The following is an 18,046-nucleotide window of genomic DNA, read 5'->3' as shown; positions in this document are numbered from 1 at the left end:
CATTACTTAGCAAAAACAACTGGAACTATTTCTAGGGACTGCCCACCACATGTTCTTTTATGTCACATAAACCCTACCCCCAGGCCTCAGGTAATCAGATCTGTAATAAAAACCTGGTGGGGGGAGGGGAGGAAGTGCCTTCACTGGGTGAGAGGAAGCAGTAAGACACAGGCTGGAATAAGACCTGTCAACTAGAGAGAAACTGGTCTGGTCAGCTTGTTTCTCTCTGCAACCTGAATTAAGAGACCTGGAGGAAGCTGAAGTTGTAGGACATGACTGTGACATCTCTCTTTGTCCACGAGCAAGCTGCATTTATAGAAATTCCAAACTGACCAACAGCAACAGCAGCAGCTGTGACAGACAGCAAAGCTTCAGCAGTGGTACCAACACCAATAATAATGGCAGTAACAGCAGAGAGAACCATATGCTTATTTCCAAAAATGGCACTGTCCAAGTTTCAGTTAGACTCCAACTTCAAGTAGTGTCAGGGCCCGGGCTTCCTGGCCTCCAATGGTCACAAACTCTTCCTGAACTTGGGCAGGGTGGTCTGCAGGGTTAAACACAGGATATTTGTCCTGGAAGAGGGACTCAAATTTGGGATCTCTGGTTCACTTGAATAAGTTTGAGAATGTTCATGTCTGGAAATGAGAAGAGCCCTGAATAGAATATTCTCTATATGGACTTAACCAGGTTGTTTATCCTGCTTGCTCATCTATAAAACAGGGATGATAAAACCCACCTCACCTTCTTGTCCTCAGATTCAGTGTGATAAAGAGTATGAAATTATCTTGCTACTGAACTATTCTGGTAGAATGACTATTCCATTTTCTTTCCTATAACACAGAGATCATTTAGGTAAACCTTTCTGCTTCTCATTTTAGTTATCCTCTTACCTTTCTGAGAGGAGTCATAAGAAACAAAATCGATTCCCATCTTGTTTTTCTCAAAAGTATTAAAAAAAAAGAGTTAAGAAAAGTGTTAAGAGTTATGTGCCCTGATTAGAACCTCAGACTCGGAAGACATCAATTCCCTAAAGCCCAACACTAACAGTTTACCTGTTAATCTGTGGCCCATGTTGGTTAAATGGTACAATGTGGCTTTTACCTCCCCTTCTTTTTGTTTCCCAAGAGGCAGCCTTTTAAAAAGATTCAACATCACTCCCAACCATATCCCTCAAAGGAAAATGGGGGGGAAAAAAGATCAGCTCTTGTTTCTAACAATAGACACTTTCTGTCAAAGAAGTTTTACTTTCTCTTCAACTGCAGACATACAGGTAAAGCCAGAAATCCATTATAACTTTCTCCGTGGTCCTAACATTTCTTCTTGTGGTTGTGTGGTCTGTTTTGTTTTTAAATTAATAGTTTTCCCAACAGCCCTATAATACAAGTACCAATGCATTGTTCCTGGAGAATGATTCATAAGATTTTGGTACAGATCACACAGGTATTTTAAGTGTTACTGTCAAAGAAGCAAAGTTTGGCTCAAACAGGAGGGAAATCTGAGAATATAATCCCATTACATGCTTGTTGTTTCAGATAGTTAGCTTAACCTCAACCTTCACCTCCATGCCCACCTGTCACATCAAAGACATCCTATTCATCATTGCACATTCGGAAACACTTTGCAATGACGTTGTGCTGATGGGAACGTGTTTCCAGAGATGTGCAATCTTGGAGATGGTCTTGAAGCACGCTCTTGTCTTTTTCTCATCCTTCCACCTGCAAATAAACTAGATGTTTGAGGAGAGAATTTCATTAACAAAAGTCACATGGGTCCGGAAAGTCCATTTACAAATAGTACTAATGAAATTTCCTTAATTCTACAGAAGCTGTCAGCTGTGCAGCGAGTGCATCTATCCCACATGAAATCCATAGCTTGCTATTTAAAGGTCATGCATCTTTATTATTATTTATTTATATCTAATTTGTTAGCTAGATGCATCTCTGTAGCCTCAGGGTATGAAAGTCTTTAGGTTTAATTAAGAAGCCCATTCTGAGAATTATCATTCTTAACCAAACATTGATGACAAGAACAAACACAGAAAATATGCACACAGACAACGATGCGCACCCTAAACAGAGTCTAGATCCAGCCCACCGGCAAGTTAGCAGACTCGTAGGAACTAGGAAGACCCATCACAGGAAGCATCTTATTTCTGTAGGAAGAATTAAAATTCAAACTTTTAAATTTATTTGAAAGTGTGAAATACAACCACATGGAAGATACCCTCCACTGTATATCGTGGTTTGTCCATATAAACGCAGATTCTTCTACAGGCCATATTGGAATCCCCCCAGCAATAAAAACATTACTCTCATGCATCCTGAGACATTTATCCTTAGGGAGAAATCAACTCTGGCTTTAGGCCAAATTCTCTGGTCCACAAATTGGAAAGAGGAAAATAATGCTAAAGTTGAGAAGAACAGACTACTCTTCATTCAAGCACGCTGAGACAAAATTAAATGAACAATATTAAGTGGTCATAGTCAAGGACATGTGGGCTGGTAAGGCAAAGCCTGTTTCTTAATGTATTTTCAGTTTGGGGTTCATTTAATTAAAAAATAATAATGAAAAAAATAATAATAATGAGCACACTCATCCATAGCATCACCATCACCATTATCATCATTGAGTCCATTGATTTAGATCACATTATTGTTAAAAACAAAACAAAACAAAAACAACTTGAGTGTCTGTAATCACACTTGGCGATAATAGAAAGTATATATATGTTTAAAAGTGAGATGAGGAAAATGGTATCTCCATAGTTTGAATGTGTAAGCTCCATTCACTACATATAAGGATAATCCTATCCTTTTCAAGTTGTTTTTAACTCTTGTTTTCCCATCTCTCGTTTAACTTCACTATTCAAACTGAGAATGTGCAAGGTTTTACTTAAATAGCTCTGATAGGCTACATAGGACATGAGCCTAGGTCTGACGTTAGACTTGACACAGTGATTTTTTTTGCCTAGGTCATCATCAGTCTATGTCCGATTTTCTAAACAGTTTCTATTTTTGGTTTCTTGCTCACCTCTGACCCACTGTAACTCTTCACAGCTTTCTTTCTTTTGTAGAAGTGGAGATGAGATGGGTTATATGTGGTGACAAGTACTTTTTTCAGTTTATTCATAGTCGATCTTCAGTTTTCTTTATATCAGGAGCGATAACAACGAAGTGCCAATAGACTGAAAAAAGAACATCTGTTTCATGTGTTTTCCATCATAAGGACATTTGAAGTGTGAGATTCTTTTTTCTAAAAGATCAACACTTTACAAATCCTTTTGATGACAAACTGTGCCTACTTCCAGATCATGTGGCAGTAAAACACTATTACATAGCTCATCACACCCAGGATGAAGTGTCGGCTGCGAAACATGATGATTTATGTGTATATTCAACATTTGTTTTTGGAGCCAAACTGACTTCTCCCATAATTTGTTTCTACGAAAACGATCTCTACTTAATTCTTCGTAATTAGCCGTTCTTGATTCCATCTAACAATGTGGTTACACACAAAGCACTTACTGCACCTTGTTTTCCTGAAAAAATTCTCATCAGTGCCCTTAATTACCTCCTGACATCGCTGTCTTGTGGTTGTGGACCCTCACACGTGACTGTGTACCGCATGGCTCATAAAGCCTAATGAGAATAAGTTCATTAAATTAATCCCAATAATTAACAAACTTGCTGCCTGCCTCTCAGACGTCTCATTTGTGACACACGCTTAGCAAACATTTTCATCTGTTGAAGCAGGATCGAATTCAAAAGGCCTTTGGAGAGAAGTGGAAATTCATCTTTATTAGAATGTGTTTGTCAAATATACGCTCTGCCGATGATATAGATTAAGAAAAACACACATTCTCAGTGACAATAAAGATAAAATAATATAAAATGATGGCCAAATAAGAGAGGGTTCACGATGATGATTTTTCCTGTAGTGTTTTCCAAGTGGAAAGAAGAAAAACTATCTCATTTTCCTATCTCAGGAATCCAAATTCAGATCACTGATACCTTCCTGGTTATCTGTTTGTGGGAGTGTGGTAGTCCATCAAAAAAAAAAAAATACTCCCACATAAGTGATGGGATTAGTTCAGGCAGGTGACCTCGAGTAACTAGTATTGTTCCTAGTACAAAAATGTAAGGTGAAAATAAGATATAAGTCAACATTTTTACTGCAAATGAGCCAGTATTTAGAAGATTTCTGTTTTCCTACATTAGGATTGCTCGACTTCAGCAAAATGGACATTTGGGGCTTGATACGTCTTTGTTAGGGGGGTTGTGTATTCATTATAAGATGTTTAGCAGCATCTCTGGCTTCTAATTATAAGATGTCGGTATTATGCCCAACCCCCAGTGTGACAGCCAGAATCCATCCCGAAATCTCCAGCAGTCCATGGTAGGCCAGCATTTCTCTCCGCTGAGAACCGTTATGCTAGTTTAAAGAATTTTGTTTGAAGAAAATGAGGTAAAATATCTGGAACCTCTTTCTATAGTTTTCGAACTTAGAGCATGAGTTGTTATTTGATTTTCATTCCAAAGTAAACAACGCATTTATTGAAGAAGAGTTTTCTTTCTATTTGGAGACATTTTTGTTGTTGTTGCTTTCAAATACTGCAATCAAATAGGCATATTCTACTGTGCCCTGAAAGAGATAGCTTGGGCTTAAAAATGTCAAAGAATTTGCCTAAGGCTGTGGAGTTTTTTGTTGTTGTTGTTGTTTGTTTGTTTTTTGTTGTTGTTTTTTAATTCATTTTTTTAAAGATTTTATTTATTCAATTTTCAGAGAGGAGAGAGAGAGAGAGAGAAAGGGGAGGAGCAGGAAGCATCAACTCCCATATGTGCCTTGACCAGGCAAGCCCAGGGTATCGAACAGGCGACCTCAGCGTTCCAGGTCGACGCTTTATCCCACTACGCCACCACAGGTCAGGCCGGCTGTGGAGTTTTAAGTGCAAATATGGAACATGAATCCTGGTTACAGGGACTTCAAAGACCGTGTTTTACACAACTACAACTACGCTCGGTCTCTGCGCTTTACATAGCCTGTGTTTCATGAATGAACTGAAACTCCTTTTCTCAGCAGTTTTCTTAAATCTTCTATTTGAATCAGTTTCTACTTTTTGTCTACATTGATTTTGTCTCATCAAACACTGCGGCGCTGTGAGCCTCAGGCTTTTCTGCTCAATAGGAAACTGGGAGTAACATCCACACTTGTGTTGGCGATTTATCACATTCATCCCAATTTCAAATCTGGGTGACTCATGCGATGAATTTTGTTTGTTTATTTTGCTCTTTAGATTACACATATGAGTGAAATCAAAGGGTATTTGTCTCTCTCTCTGACTTGTTTCACTTAGCATACTCTCTAGGTCCATCTATGGCCGAGTAATATTCCATTGTACGTAGAAGTCCCACAACTTTCATAATCACTCGTCTACTGATGGGCACTTGGGCTGCCTCCATATCTTGTCTACTGTAAATAACGCTGCAGGGGACGCTGGGGTGCATGGAGTGTGATCACTGTTTAATACCCTATCTTGCATAAAAAGCTGCTAGCTTTTTCTCACCCGAGTCCGTAGGGCACAAATTGTTATTTTAAGATTGACACTCCTGCTTCCTCTTCCTGAACTTGATTCACTGGAGGGATGTTGAAATGTTATAGAATTATGACATACTGGTGTTCGCAATTCATGAAAGTAATCAAATGAGAGAGGAAAACTGCCATTTTTTTTTTTTAAGATGCTGCAACTAAGAGTTGAGGCTTCTTTTTTTAAAAAAAAAACTTTATTCATTTTAGAGAGGAGAGAAGGAGGAGAGAGAGAGAGAGAGAGAAGAGGGGAGGAGCAGAAAGCATCAACTCCCATATGTGCCTTGACCAGGTAATCCCAGGGTTTTGAACCAGCGACCTCAGCATTCCAGAAAACTGCCACTTTTTAAAGAGCCAGGATTTGTGAGAATACGAAGGGAACTGCCGCACACTCTTTGGAGAGAGTCTGGGAAAGGCCGAGCTGAGAGTGTGCATGGATCTCCAGGCCTATTGGGGAAGCAGAAGGAACCGTGAGGACAAATACTCAGAACTTACAAAGCAGAGAACACAGATTGGCTGAGTCCTCAGTATTGTTAGAGTGTGACAAGTTATGTCAGCCAGTTCAGAACAAAAACCAGGACTGTAAGTATAGGAACGGGAACCATTCTGAGTGGCCTCGGGAATCTGGTTTTATTCTGTCAGGAAAAGCATAACAGAGATTTTTAAAGGAGAGTTTATGGAATGAGATAGTGTTTTAGAGAAAGCTGTCCGCTATTTATATGAGGAAGAATGGATTAAAGGAAGGTAAAACTAGATGCCTGGTGACCAGATAGAAAGGGAAAGATAAAAACCAAAATGTAGGCCCTGGCTGGTGGCACAGGGGATAGATCATTGATCTGGAGAGCCAAGGTCTCTGCTGGATAGGAGGGCACTGATTCAACCCTACGGGGTCGCCGGATCAAGTCCCATTCAGGACACACATCTAAGAGGCAATCAATGGCAGAACTGAATGGAACAACTTATTGATGCTTTTCTCTCTCTCGCCCTTTCTCTCTCTCTCTCTCTCTCTCAAAAAGAAGAATTTCAATTGAGGATTCTTAGCAGAAAAAGAGAAGGAAATTTAAAATAAATACATAAAAAAATTAATTTCAAATAAATAAATCATTAACTATTCCACTTGCTTAGCATGCCTGTGGAGTCGGACTTAAAATTCTTTAGTGGGATCTGTGGAATTGTCACATTTTTAACACCATGGCATCTCCCCAATATCCTGCCTTTGTTTTAAAACTGTTAACACATCGTGCTCACATAGCTATTCGAGACTCACCAGGCCTGCTCTTCCCAGATGGACGGGGAGACCAGGAGTGCCCAGAGAAAGAAGGCAGTGTGATGTGTGTTGTTATCTGTATGTTGGCAAAGACCAACGACATTGATTACATTCTTGCAGTTGAACAGAAGATTAACAAAGATGCTCTGGCTCATTTGAAGAGGATGGAATTTAAGTCATGAAAGAGAGGGTAGCTATAGGCAAAGTTTCCATGAACAAAAAAAAGGGACAAAATGCAGATTATGGTTTAAAAAAACAACAACAACTAGCGAATGGGATGTTAACCTCCAACTGGGGAAGTAATTGTATTATCATGGTGATGCAGAAAAACTATCAACCAGAGAAATGAACCTGAAATGTTTCTAAGTGGCAAGTTACTGTGGTTACCTTTTTGGTTTGTGTGTGCTGCATTTTGTACACAACCAAACAGCTCTAAAATCTCAGCAGAGACTAGTGATAGAAATTCTGCAAGATTTTGCCTGATAAATCTTTGTCCCCAAACAGCTTACTTATGGTGGTTTCAAGCCTGAATCCTTTGCTTAATGACTTCAAACATCAGCGATGATAATTTGGAAATAGCTTGTGTGTTACCTGGCACATTGCAGGTTTTTGCAAAGCCTCATTCTTTTCCTCCCATTCAGATATAGAGCAAGATTACCTTCAGTAATGAATCTGAGAGAAACAAGGGCCCCTTTAACTCTAAACCAGTTGAAAAAAAGTTCTGGGCTCTAAACCTCGGTGACTCCAGACCTTTGGTGATTACGATAAAAAATATTAAATTACAAAGAGAAGAAGTAACAGCAGTAACTCTTGGATTCTATCATGGCTAAGCCACAGGAAAATTGAGTGGCAAGGGCTTCCCGCTGTCGAGGTAAGAAATGTCTAATCCTGTAGAGAATTTGTATAAGTTTATTTGAGCCAAACTGATGACAAAGGATTGAGAAAATGGTCCAGGAAATGGCAATTTCACCAATTATTTTATGCAGTAGACAGAATCAGTTAAGGTATAAACTGACCTGTGTCAGGGTAGATACCAGACTAGGACAGGACTACCCACCGTGACTCTAGAAAGTTTTTCTTAAACTGATTTTAGAGAAAGAAGAAGGGAGAGAGAGAGAGAGAGAGAAACAGAAACATCAATATGTTCTCGTATGTGCCTGAATGGGGATTGAACCAGCAACCTTTGTGTCGCAGGACAATGTTTTACCAAACCGAGCTATCTTAGTTAGAAAGTTTTAATTTCAGACCATCCTAGGTGGTTACTTTAGGTCTCTGAGTGTGTGAGCCCCTGCCGTGCGGGCCTCCCTTGAGCTTGTCAGGTTTACTATGTAACCCTTTTTCTGTCCACACTGCAAAACATGCTCATGAGTACCAACCACTATTAGGAAGATTCCCATGGTTTGAGTTGTGGGACGATCCTCTGAGATCATACACTGTATTTTGAGTGTAAATGTATTTCTATCTACTTTCTAAGTACATGAAGGCAGTTCATGTATGCTCTTGCCTAGCAGGACTAGTGTTTGAGAACTTCAAGTCGTAGAAGCTTTCGAGAAGAATTGTGCCTCTCACTCATAGTTTTGTTTTAAGGAAATTATGCGGGGTGTGCCATATCATGAGTTAAGAGAGGCTTAAAAATTTTTCAATGGACTTTAGTTTTTAAGTGTTTAGAGTGGTTTTATATCCATGGGGAAACTGAGTGAGAAGTTGAGAGTGTTCCTTTACCCACACGAGCATTTCCTCCCTACCTGTCAATATCCCTCCTCATAATGAAGCATTGTTGCAATGAACCTACATCGGCACTTCGTTACTCTTTTTTAATAAAGCAATAGAATTTTATTTATTTTTTATTTGGATACTTTTTTCCCCTTTTTATTGAATTTATTGGGGTATCACTGGGAAGACCAGTTTTTAAATGAGACTTAGACTTTTAACATTTTTTTTCTCTTGGTGTGAATCTCTATGGATTGTAACACACACGTAGAGACTCATGTAACCACCCTCACAATCCAGATACATGATAGTGTCCAAGAAACCCCTTCATGCTATCCTTTTACAGCCCCGCCCTCCCCTCATCCCTAACCTCTGGACAACAGCTAATTTATTCTCTAGCACTATAGTTTTGCCTTTTCAAGAATGTTACGCAGATTGAATCCTAATGTATGAAAACTTTTGAGAATGGCTTCTTTCCTTCATCATAATACCTTTGAAATTTATGCCAGTTTTTGTGCACATCAGTCATTGGTTTCTTTTCATTGCTAAATAATATTCTATTGTATGGATGTGCCACAGTGTATCTATTCACCCATCAAAGGACATTTGAGTTGTTTCCAGACTGGGCCATTATGACTAGAGCTTCTATAAGCATTGCTTTCTAAGTTTCTGTGTGAATATGTTTTCATTTCTGTAGGTGAAATACTCTGGAGTGAGTTTGCTGGGTCATATAGTAAGGGTTATTTTTAACCTTGTAAGAAACTGCTATTATTATTACTTTTTATAGTGGAAATCCTATTGTGCATTCCCAACAGCCATCATTGAAAATTTCAGTTGCTCTACCTTCTCACTGCAGTTGGCCTTTTTAGTTTTTTGTTGTTGGTGGTGGCATTTTTTTTAAGCCATTGTAATGAATACATAGTGGTAACTATCATGCTTCAATTTGTGTTTCCTTCATGGATAATGACATTGAACATTTTTTTTTCTGTGCTCATTTGCCATCTATTTGTACTCTTTACTGAAGTGTCTATTCCAGTCAGTTTTTTATGTATTTTTATTTTGTTTTCTTGATGAATTGACTATTTTTTTGTTATATGGTGCCTCTCTATTCCTTCCGTCATCCTCTGACTTTTGACTGGAGTGTTAGAACATTTGCATTTGACTATTAATGTGTTTGGGTTTGATTTACTGCCTTACTCTTGTTTCCTGTCTGTCACCTCTGTTTTCCTTCCCCTGCCATCGTTTGGGTTTCTCCTAGTTCATAATTATGTGGACAGTGATTTAGGCTTCATCAGTAGGAGAGGACTCATGACCTTCTCCCACTATCACCTCTAAGAAGGTGAACATTTCAGAAAGAAATGGCTTTTGGTGCATAGTGAGAGGCTAGATTTTCAGTCATGTGTCTCGTGGATCCAGAGCTCTACTGTTGAAGTTCGCAAACTCTGATCAACCTCTCCCATCATGAAATAAGCTTTCTTTGATCAGAAGCATGTTATCAGTGGTGAGTGGTGTGGGCTAAGGACTTGGTATATATATATATTTGTATTTTTCTGAAGCTGGAAACAGGAAGAGACAGTCAGACAGACTCCCGCATGCGCCCGACCAGGATCCACCCAGCATGCCCACCAGGGGGCGACGCTCTGCCCCTCCAGGGCGTCGCTCTGTTGCGACCAGAGCCACTCGAGCGCCTGGGGCAGAGGCCAAGGAGCCATCCCCAGCGCCCGGGCCATCTTTGCTCCAATGGAGCCTCGCTGCAGGAGGGGAAGACAGAGACAGAGAGGAAGGAGAAGAGGAGGGGTGGAGAAGCAGATGGGTGCTTCTCCTGTGTGCCCTGGCCAGGTCAAACCCGGGACTTCTACACGCCAGGCCGACGCTCTACCACTGAGCCAACCGGCCAGGGCCTTGGTATATATCTTTTTTTTTTTAATAATTTTATTTTTAATGGGGCGACATCAATAAATCAGGATACATATATTCAAAGATAACAACTCCAGGTTATCTTGTCGTTCACTTATGTTGCATACCCATCACCCAAAGTCAGATTGTCCTCTGTCACCTTCTATCTAGTTTTCTTTGTGCCCCTCCTCCTCCCCCTTTCCCTCTCCCTCTCCCCCCTCCCCCCGTAACCACCACACTCTTATCAATGTCTCTTAGTTTCACTTTTAAGTCCCACCTATGTATGGAATAATGCAGTTCCTGGTTTTCTCTGATTTACTTATTTCACTTCGTATAATGTTATCAAGATCCTACCATTTTGCTGTAAATGATCCGACTGGATAAAGAAGATGTGGCACATTGGTATATATCTTGAATACACCATAGAGGACCCACGAGCCTTTCAAATGACCCTAGGAACACACAGCAATAAGTGGGAATTCATTTCTTCCCACCAGATACATTTTTGGTACAAATGAGTATAGATTTAACTCCATATCCACTATTCTTGCCCAGTAAAAAGAAAAAGTGGATATGACCAAAGCATTTAAGGAGTAGGTTACTCTCTGCCTCTAATCTACCTAGAAATTTTGTCCTGGCAATAAGTTCTACCACCAGGATGTGACCATTTGTTAAGGGATGTTATTATACTTTAAAAGTGGTAGGCAAGATCCATAAAGATTTTATTTTTTGTCCATTTCCTCCAGCTTAATGCCATTAAGATGTTTACAAAACTTCTAATTTATGCCAAGTGCTTTGCCAAGCACTAGAATATAAATACTGATATGATATGTAGTGCTTTATTGTATCTACTAAGAAACATATATTCACTCACTGTCTAATTTTATATCCCAAGCAACAAAGTGATCTGATCATCTCAAATGAGCTGTAGGTAAAAGTGAGAGCAAGTCATGGCTCACGGTCCAGTCAAAGTTTGACTTGACCACGCGTAAAGCACTGGTGGTTTAGAAGGAACCTACAAGGTCAAGGCTTTTTGTTTTTTCAGTGCTTGAAGTTCCTTTGCTCAGTGGTTCTTCTTTCTTAAGCACACTTTTCTCTTTTTGAGAATTACAGAAAATGTCAGCGTTAGCACCACAAGGTACTTTAAATGGTACCTGATTTTAACAGAGAGAGAGAAAGAATTTCCAAAAAGGTACTAAGAAGACTCAAATAAACCTGAATTAAGTCAGATAGCCATTTCTGGAATTAGAGGAAATTGAATAAGGAAGGAAGGCATTCCTCCCCAGTGGCAGACAAGTTTGCCATGAACTAGTGAAAACAAAAGCACTACGGCTTAATTTTAAAGATTTGAGAGCTGTATGGCTGTGGTCATAAATGATCCTATATAAGTTTCTCAGAGGAATTTCCATCTATGTATAATAACATTGCCAAACAAAAGGAATACACTCATTATTTCTCAAAAACATGCCCAAATGACTACTGTTTCCAGGAATTACAATTGTATTATTTTCTTCACTTTTATGATCGAGCCAAATATATCTTTAATCATGTAAGGGTCATATGTTCTATTTCAACATGCTAAGCTGTAAGAAGTATCTGAACTTAAAGATAAACACAATAATAACTGTATTTCAGTTTTAGGTAGTTACTGCTTTTACCTTATATACTGACTTTAAAAAAAAGATCTAAACCAGAGAAGCATCCTTAGGAACATAATTATACTGAAAACTACATCAGAGTAGTAACACTGATTCATGATACACCAGGTGCTATAAATTACTCTAAGAAGAACTACCTTCCAAATGTGAGTCTCTATTGCAAGGTGCAATGGTGAATTATGTGTGAATGTCAAAAGGGCAGTGGCTTTTTTTAATATGTCATGGGTGAACTTGATTAATACAATGTACTATGTAGAGACTGCAGCGCCATTACTCACCAAGAAAATGATATTGTCATATGCCAATGTCTATTTTATATGGTTAGTATTTGAATTTTTATAAGGGAAATGTAAAATATTCAGAGGCTCTGAGCTTGTATTAAACTAATTGGTTAAATGGGAAAAAAAAGTATTTAAATTCTTTATACATGTCTATGAACCAAACATATGGGATTCACACACACATACACACACACATGCACATTCTAACCAGAAAAGAGAGAGAATGTACCAAATGGTCCTGTAATAAGTGGATACTTTAAAGTCTATGAAATTTTAAGAAGATAAAGGCAAAGTAATGGCATTTTCTATTGTGGAACGGATACATAAAGGCAATTCATGGTCAACTACCAATATTGTTTTACTATCAACACAATATGTTAAAAGTACATTTATGAACTAATGAACTGGCCTGTGGGTTTCCCAAAAGTATGGCCAAATGGAGAAAACATCTACAAATTGATAAATCTTCATAAACTTAACACACTTGGGTGTCTTGCACCCAGATTCAGAAATAAAATATAACTAGTCCTCATTAAGACTTCTTCATACTCTCTTCCATCATTTCCCCACACCTTTAGAGTAAGCATTTTCTGACTTCTAGCAGCATAGGTTAGGGCAGGCATGACCAACATACAGCCTGTGGGCTGGATCCGGACTGCGGACGGAGTTTATGTGGCCAGTGATTAAATTGTTAATATTCTCCGCACGACGCACTGTGGAAATGAAATAAGTGGTACTTTTAAGTCATTATACATAAACTATGATATCTAATCATTGTACAACAATGAGAGCTAAAATCTCAGCTACTCAGAAGCGGAAGCGTCTTTGATTATTGGAAATCGAGGTATTTAAGAAGATAACAATACGTGGAAAAGAAATCCGCATGTGACTAATCTAGGGTTAACTTCCAATAATTGGTCAAATGGATTCGCGATACTTCTTTATTTTTTTAAAAAATTCCATTATAAAGATTAAAAACTTTTGTACTCATCTGTGCAATTTTTATAAGCAATTGAATAATGGAAAATATGGAAATTTTTAAAAACTTGCCAAGGAATATTTGGTAATCTTCAGCTCAACTTATACTTGTGAATAAACTTTTTCTTTAATGAATCTAAATAAAAGTACAACACGATCAAGACTGAATGATTTACATTTGGAGACTGTGTTAATAGCTACTATAAGTATAGAACCAGATATTAAAAAAATAATAGGCGACGCAAAGCGCCTCAACATGTCACATTAGTTTTTTTGTTATTTGTTCTACTAAATTACTTACATTTATTCATAAACAAATTACATAATAGAATTTTGTTTACTTAAATGAATCATTTTTGTATTTAACATTTTTTAATTTTAATATTTCGTCCGGCCCATGAAAAAAGTTTTCTTTCTAATCTGGCCCAGGGGCAAAAACTGTTGGCCACATTTGGGTTAGGGTGTTTGTTCATTTATTTGTTTGTTTTGGCTTTTGTACTTCATCTCATTGGAATCATATAGTCTCTAGCTCCTTGGCTTAGCATTATAATTTCAACAGTCATCTATATTGTGTAGTTATATGAAATTTATACTCATTGTTGTGTTGCATTCAGTTAGGCATAGATATCAATTCATTTATCCAGAGGAGACAATGGGCATGTTGGTGATTACCAACTTTTAGCTTTTATGGAATGTTTCTCTGAACGTTCTACAACATACTTTTAAATGAATGTTTCTTTACATTTCTACTAGGTGTAGACTAAGGAGTGGAATTGCTATATCACAAAGTGGGCAGATGTTAAATTTAGTAGATACTATAAATTACTTCTTTTGAAATTGATCTTTGTTGTGTTGAGACTAGACACTAGACATATTTTCCATTCTCACTTTCTGCTTTGAATGCAGTGTCTTTTTTGCTTACAGACTGCCTCTCAGTAGTACACAGTTCATTTCCTGCTTGGCCAAGTTCATAGTTTTAAGCTTCAGGAAGATTTCAGTCTCATTGCATCCTGCACCATTGAGTATTTTGGTTAACATTGCTTTGGTTCTATGTATGAATAAAATATTTGTCCTCTTTCCCAATAATGGAGAGAGTATGGAAGGTATTGTGTGGCTGAGCAAAAGCCAAAAGGCTGGAAAAAGCCTCTTTGTTAAATGAGTCTTGTTTGGTTTAAAATAATATCCACTTATTTCCCAGAATCCCTTGCACCTTTATTCTTTGCTGGTAGGCAGCAACTAAGCCTCAGAAGGGAGTGCAGCTTGCTAGGTAAACCACCAAATGGCCTGCTGGGTTGTGTCCCTACACACAGGGAAAAACTCTGTAAATATCAACTGCTTGAGTCTTCCCGCAATTGAACTTGAAAAACGTGCCTGAGAGCATGCGGTGCAGGGCAGCTGGTTGGAAGTCACTTTTTATCATGTTCAAGGAAAGCTATATTGCGGCAGGCAGGTAAAAGCATTGCTGAGTAATTTCAAACAAGTAAATGGCAAATATACAGTAAATAGTACCTTACATTTCTTCTAATTCCTACTTCCTTCTGCTCATATTCTAAGAAGTGGAAACATACATTTATGTCACAATAGCAATTAGAAATAAAAGAAACTTGACAAATCAATTTGAGTTGATCTTAAATTTATAAAGAGATAAGCTAAACTCGTTTATTCCACTAACTATATTTCTGAGGAAGGTGGAGATGAATGAAATCTCTTCTGTGTCCTCAGATAACTGATAACCTAGCTCTGATAAGGCAAAACCCTTGTGTCCATGTAACATGGACTGTTCAAATTAAAGAGGAAATGTAAACTTCTGTTAGAAAGTAAACAAATATGTAGTAGGCAGGATGAGCTTTCCATATAATTTCAAAAACCTTTTATATGACATTGTTCAAAAATGTTTGTATTTAAGAAACCTTGCCATTTAATTCAAGAGGCAATAGTATATGCAGACTTTGGGTTCTGATGCCATCTGTTTGGGTTCTAAACCCAGGTTCTTCCATTGTTCAACCTCTCTAGTCTCACTTTCCTCATATGTAAATTGTCTATTAGATTGTTGTAACTATTAAATAAGGTAACACATATAAGCAGTTTAGCATACGCCTTGCACATTATATTACTACAGCTCTCTCAACAACAGTAAAAATGATACTAGTAACTATCAAAATACAGAGATGTGCAAGTGGGGGCCTTTATTTAAAAAGGAGTGCTTGGCACAGGGTCTGTGCTACGTTAGAGTGTGGTGCATTGTTTATATTGCTTGTTTTGATGTTAGTTTGCCATTGTTATTTCTATTATAATTTTTGAAGCCCAACAGCTATCACTGGTAAGAAGAGACTCTCTCCTGGGCTGTGGGCATTGTCTCTCCTCCATAGGGTGGACAGGGAAATAGCATTTGAAACCTTTCCTCTTTTTTTTAAAGCAAATAGGAGGCAAGGAGGCAGAGAGACAGACTCCCACATGTGCCCCAACTGGGATCCAGTCAGCAGCCCCCATCTGGGGCTGATGTTCTGCCCACCTGGGGCCTCTGCTCTGTTGCTTGGCAACAGAGCTATTTTAATGCCTGAGGCAGAGGCCATGGAGCCTGCCTCAGGGCTCTGGGCCAACTTTCTCATTCGAGCAATGGCTGCAGGAGGGAAAGAGAGAGGGAGAAAGAGAGAGAGAGAGAGAAAGAGAGAGAGAGAGAGAGCAAGGGGAGGGGGAAGAGTAGAGAAGCAGATGGTTATTTCTGTTTGCCCTGACCAGGAATTGAACCTGGAACTTCCACACTTGGGGCGGACACTCTACCACTGAGCCAACTGGCCAGGGTGGGAAATAGCATTTATAGCCTGAAGTCTCATACCCTTCCATCTCTCCATAACCAGGAAACCAGTGATTATGCCATTGGCGTGACTTTGATTGGATTTCTACTCATTTACTTCAGTGCTGTTGTTTAATACATACACTCAATCAAATCGTCTCACAGATGTCCACAAAAAAAACCTTCCAAACCTGTAAGAATGTTTTATGAGTTTATTTGAGACAAACTGTCAACAATTGCCAGGAAGCAAAGTCTAAACGAATTGAGAACATGCTCCAAAAAGTGAAGGTTTCGCCACTGACTTTATACATTAGAATCAAAGAGAGAGAGGTAAGGGGGTCACTGGAAATTGATTGGTGATGGATTAGGGAGGCAGAAGAAAGCAAAGTGAGGACATCTCTGGGATTGGATACAAGTGAAAATGCATAAACTAAACCTCTCTCACACAGGGAGGCACAAGACAAGTTAATTAACATGATCACAGTAACAATGAAAGGGTTTGTTGGTGTCTGCTCCTGTAGAATGCCTGCCTTGAGGTGGCAGAAAAGAAGATTATCCCTGCACCTGGAAGGCATGTTATCAGGTACATTATTGCGGATGCAAAAGGCAACAGACAGGCTTCAAAGCAAACACTGACCTTCCTTCAGATAGAGACTAACGCCCTAGGACAGACAAGACTACCCACCATAATCCGCTTTTAGTAAAAAAGTCTCCATTTCAGACCATCCTGTGTGTTTACTTTAGGTCCCAGAGTCTGTAAGGACACCATGCAGGCTTTCCTGAGCTTGTCAGGCTCAGCATGTGGCCCATTTTTCATCCACACAGACAAATTACAGTAATAGCAGAAAGAAAGGAAGGAAGGAGGGAGGGAGGAAGGGACCGTGAGCAACTTCCATGAGCTAAATACAAAACAGAATATTTTACATAAAATATATCAGCTCTGGGCATAAACTTGCAGTGGACATTACTTCATTGCTTGCATAAGAAATCAGGGACCACAAAGATGAAAAATTTCCCCAAATACTTGTAATTCATGCGCATTGTCTTGCATAGTAATAATTTGTTCACTAAGTAATTTTTTATTGGCTAGAGTCAGTCTCTATCTACCAGTCAACATTTTGGTTGTTTCCAGTGTTTTGGCAATTATGAGTAACTTCCATAAAAATTCAAATACAGGTTTCCATATGTACACAACTTCTTGTTTTTCTTGGGTATGCATTTTAATAAGCGGAAAATGCAACCTCAAAAAACTCCACGTGATTTAATTTAAATGACATTTTGGAAAATGGAAAAGTTCAGAGATGGGGGGAAAGCCCGGTGATTGGTTACCTGAGTGGGGGAAAGCCCGGTGATTGGTTACCTGAGCGTGACAGAGGTGTTCACTACCAGGCGGCAGCACAGGAATTTGGGATGATGGAACTTCTCTCTGTCTTGATTGGATTGCGGTGATGATTAAACCACTAGGCATTTCTCAAAACTAATAGAGCTGAACACCAAACTGAGTGAATTTTACTGTATATAAATTCCAGAATCATGAAGCAATAAATAAAAAACCTTGTCAAAAGACACACCAAGAGGAAATGCCAGAGGCAGCCCTCTAACTCGGGAAGATCTCTCTCCATAACCCATGCATTCCATGGCTAAGACTGTCCTTCTGTCAAATTTGTATTGTCTTATCAGGAGTTATTACTAAATGACTTATTACTAGAGGATTCCTCTATTTGTTTTATAATTTCCAAAAGGGGATATTTTATATTCTATCTCTACAAATAGCACATGTCCGAATAAAATTACTGTATCTCTAGTCCTATTGTATAAATGCAATTTTAGGGGCATCTGGAGTGATACTTGTTTTCAACAGAGAATTGAATAAATT

The 18,046-nt window shown here is 38.7% G+C and overlaps 1 non-coding gene across 1 annotated transcript; it reads right to left on the bottom strand.

The window, feature by feature from the left end:
- Positions 1 to 16,103: 16,103 nt before the first annotated feature.
- On the bottom strand, positions 16,104 to 16,179 carry TRNAL-CAA (transfer RNA leucine (anticodon CAA)). The gene has a single exon. It is a non-coding gene; the product is annotated as a tRNA-Leu (tRNA).
- Between the last annotated feature and the right edge of the window lie 1,867 nt (positions 16,180 to 18,046).

Source organism: Saccopteryx leptura, chromosome 9 (assembly GCF_036850995.1).
Source record: "Saccopteryx leptura isolate mSacLep1 chromosome 9, mSacLep1_pri_phased_curated, whole genome shotgun sequence".
In the NCBI taxonomy this organism is placed as follows: domain Eukaryota; kingdom Metazoa; phylum Chordata; class Mammalia; order Chiroptera; family Emballonuridae; genus Saccopteryx; species Saccopteryx leptura.
Note: the sequence above shows the minus strand (reverse complement) of the source record. Positions and strands in the feature narration are given on the sequence as shown.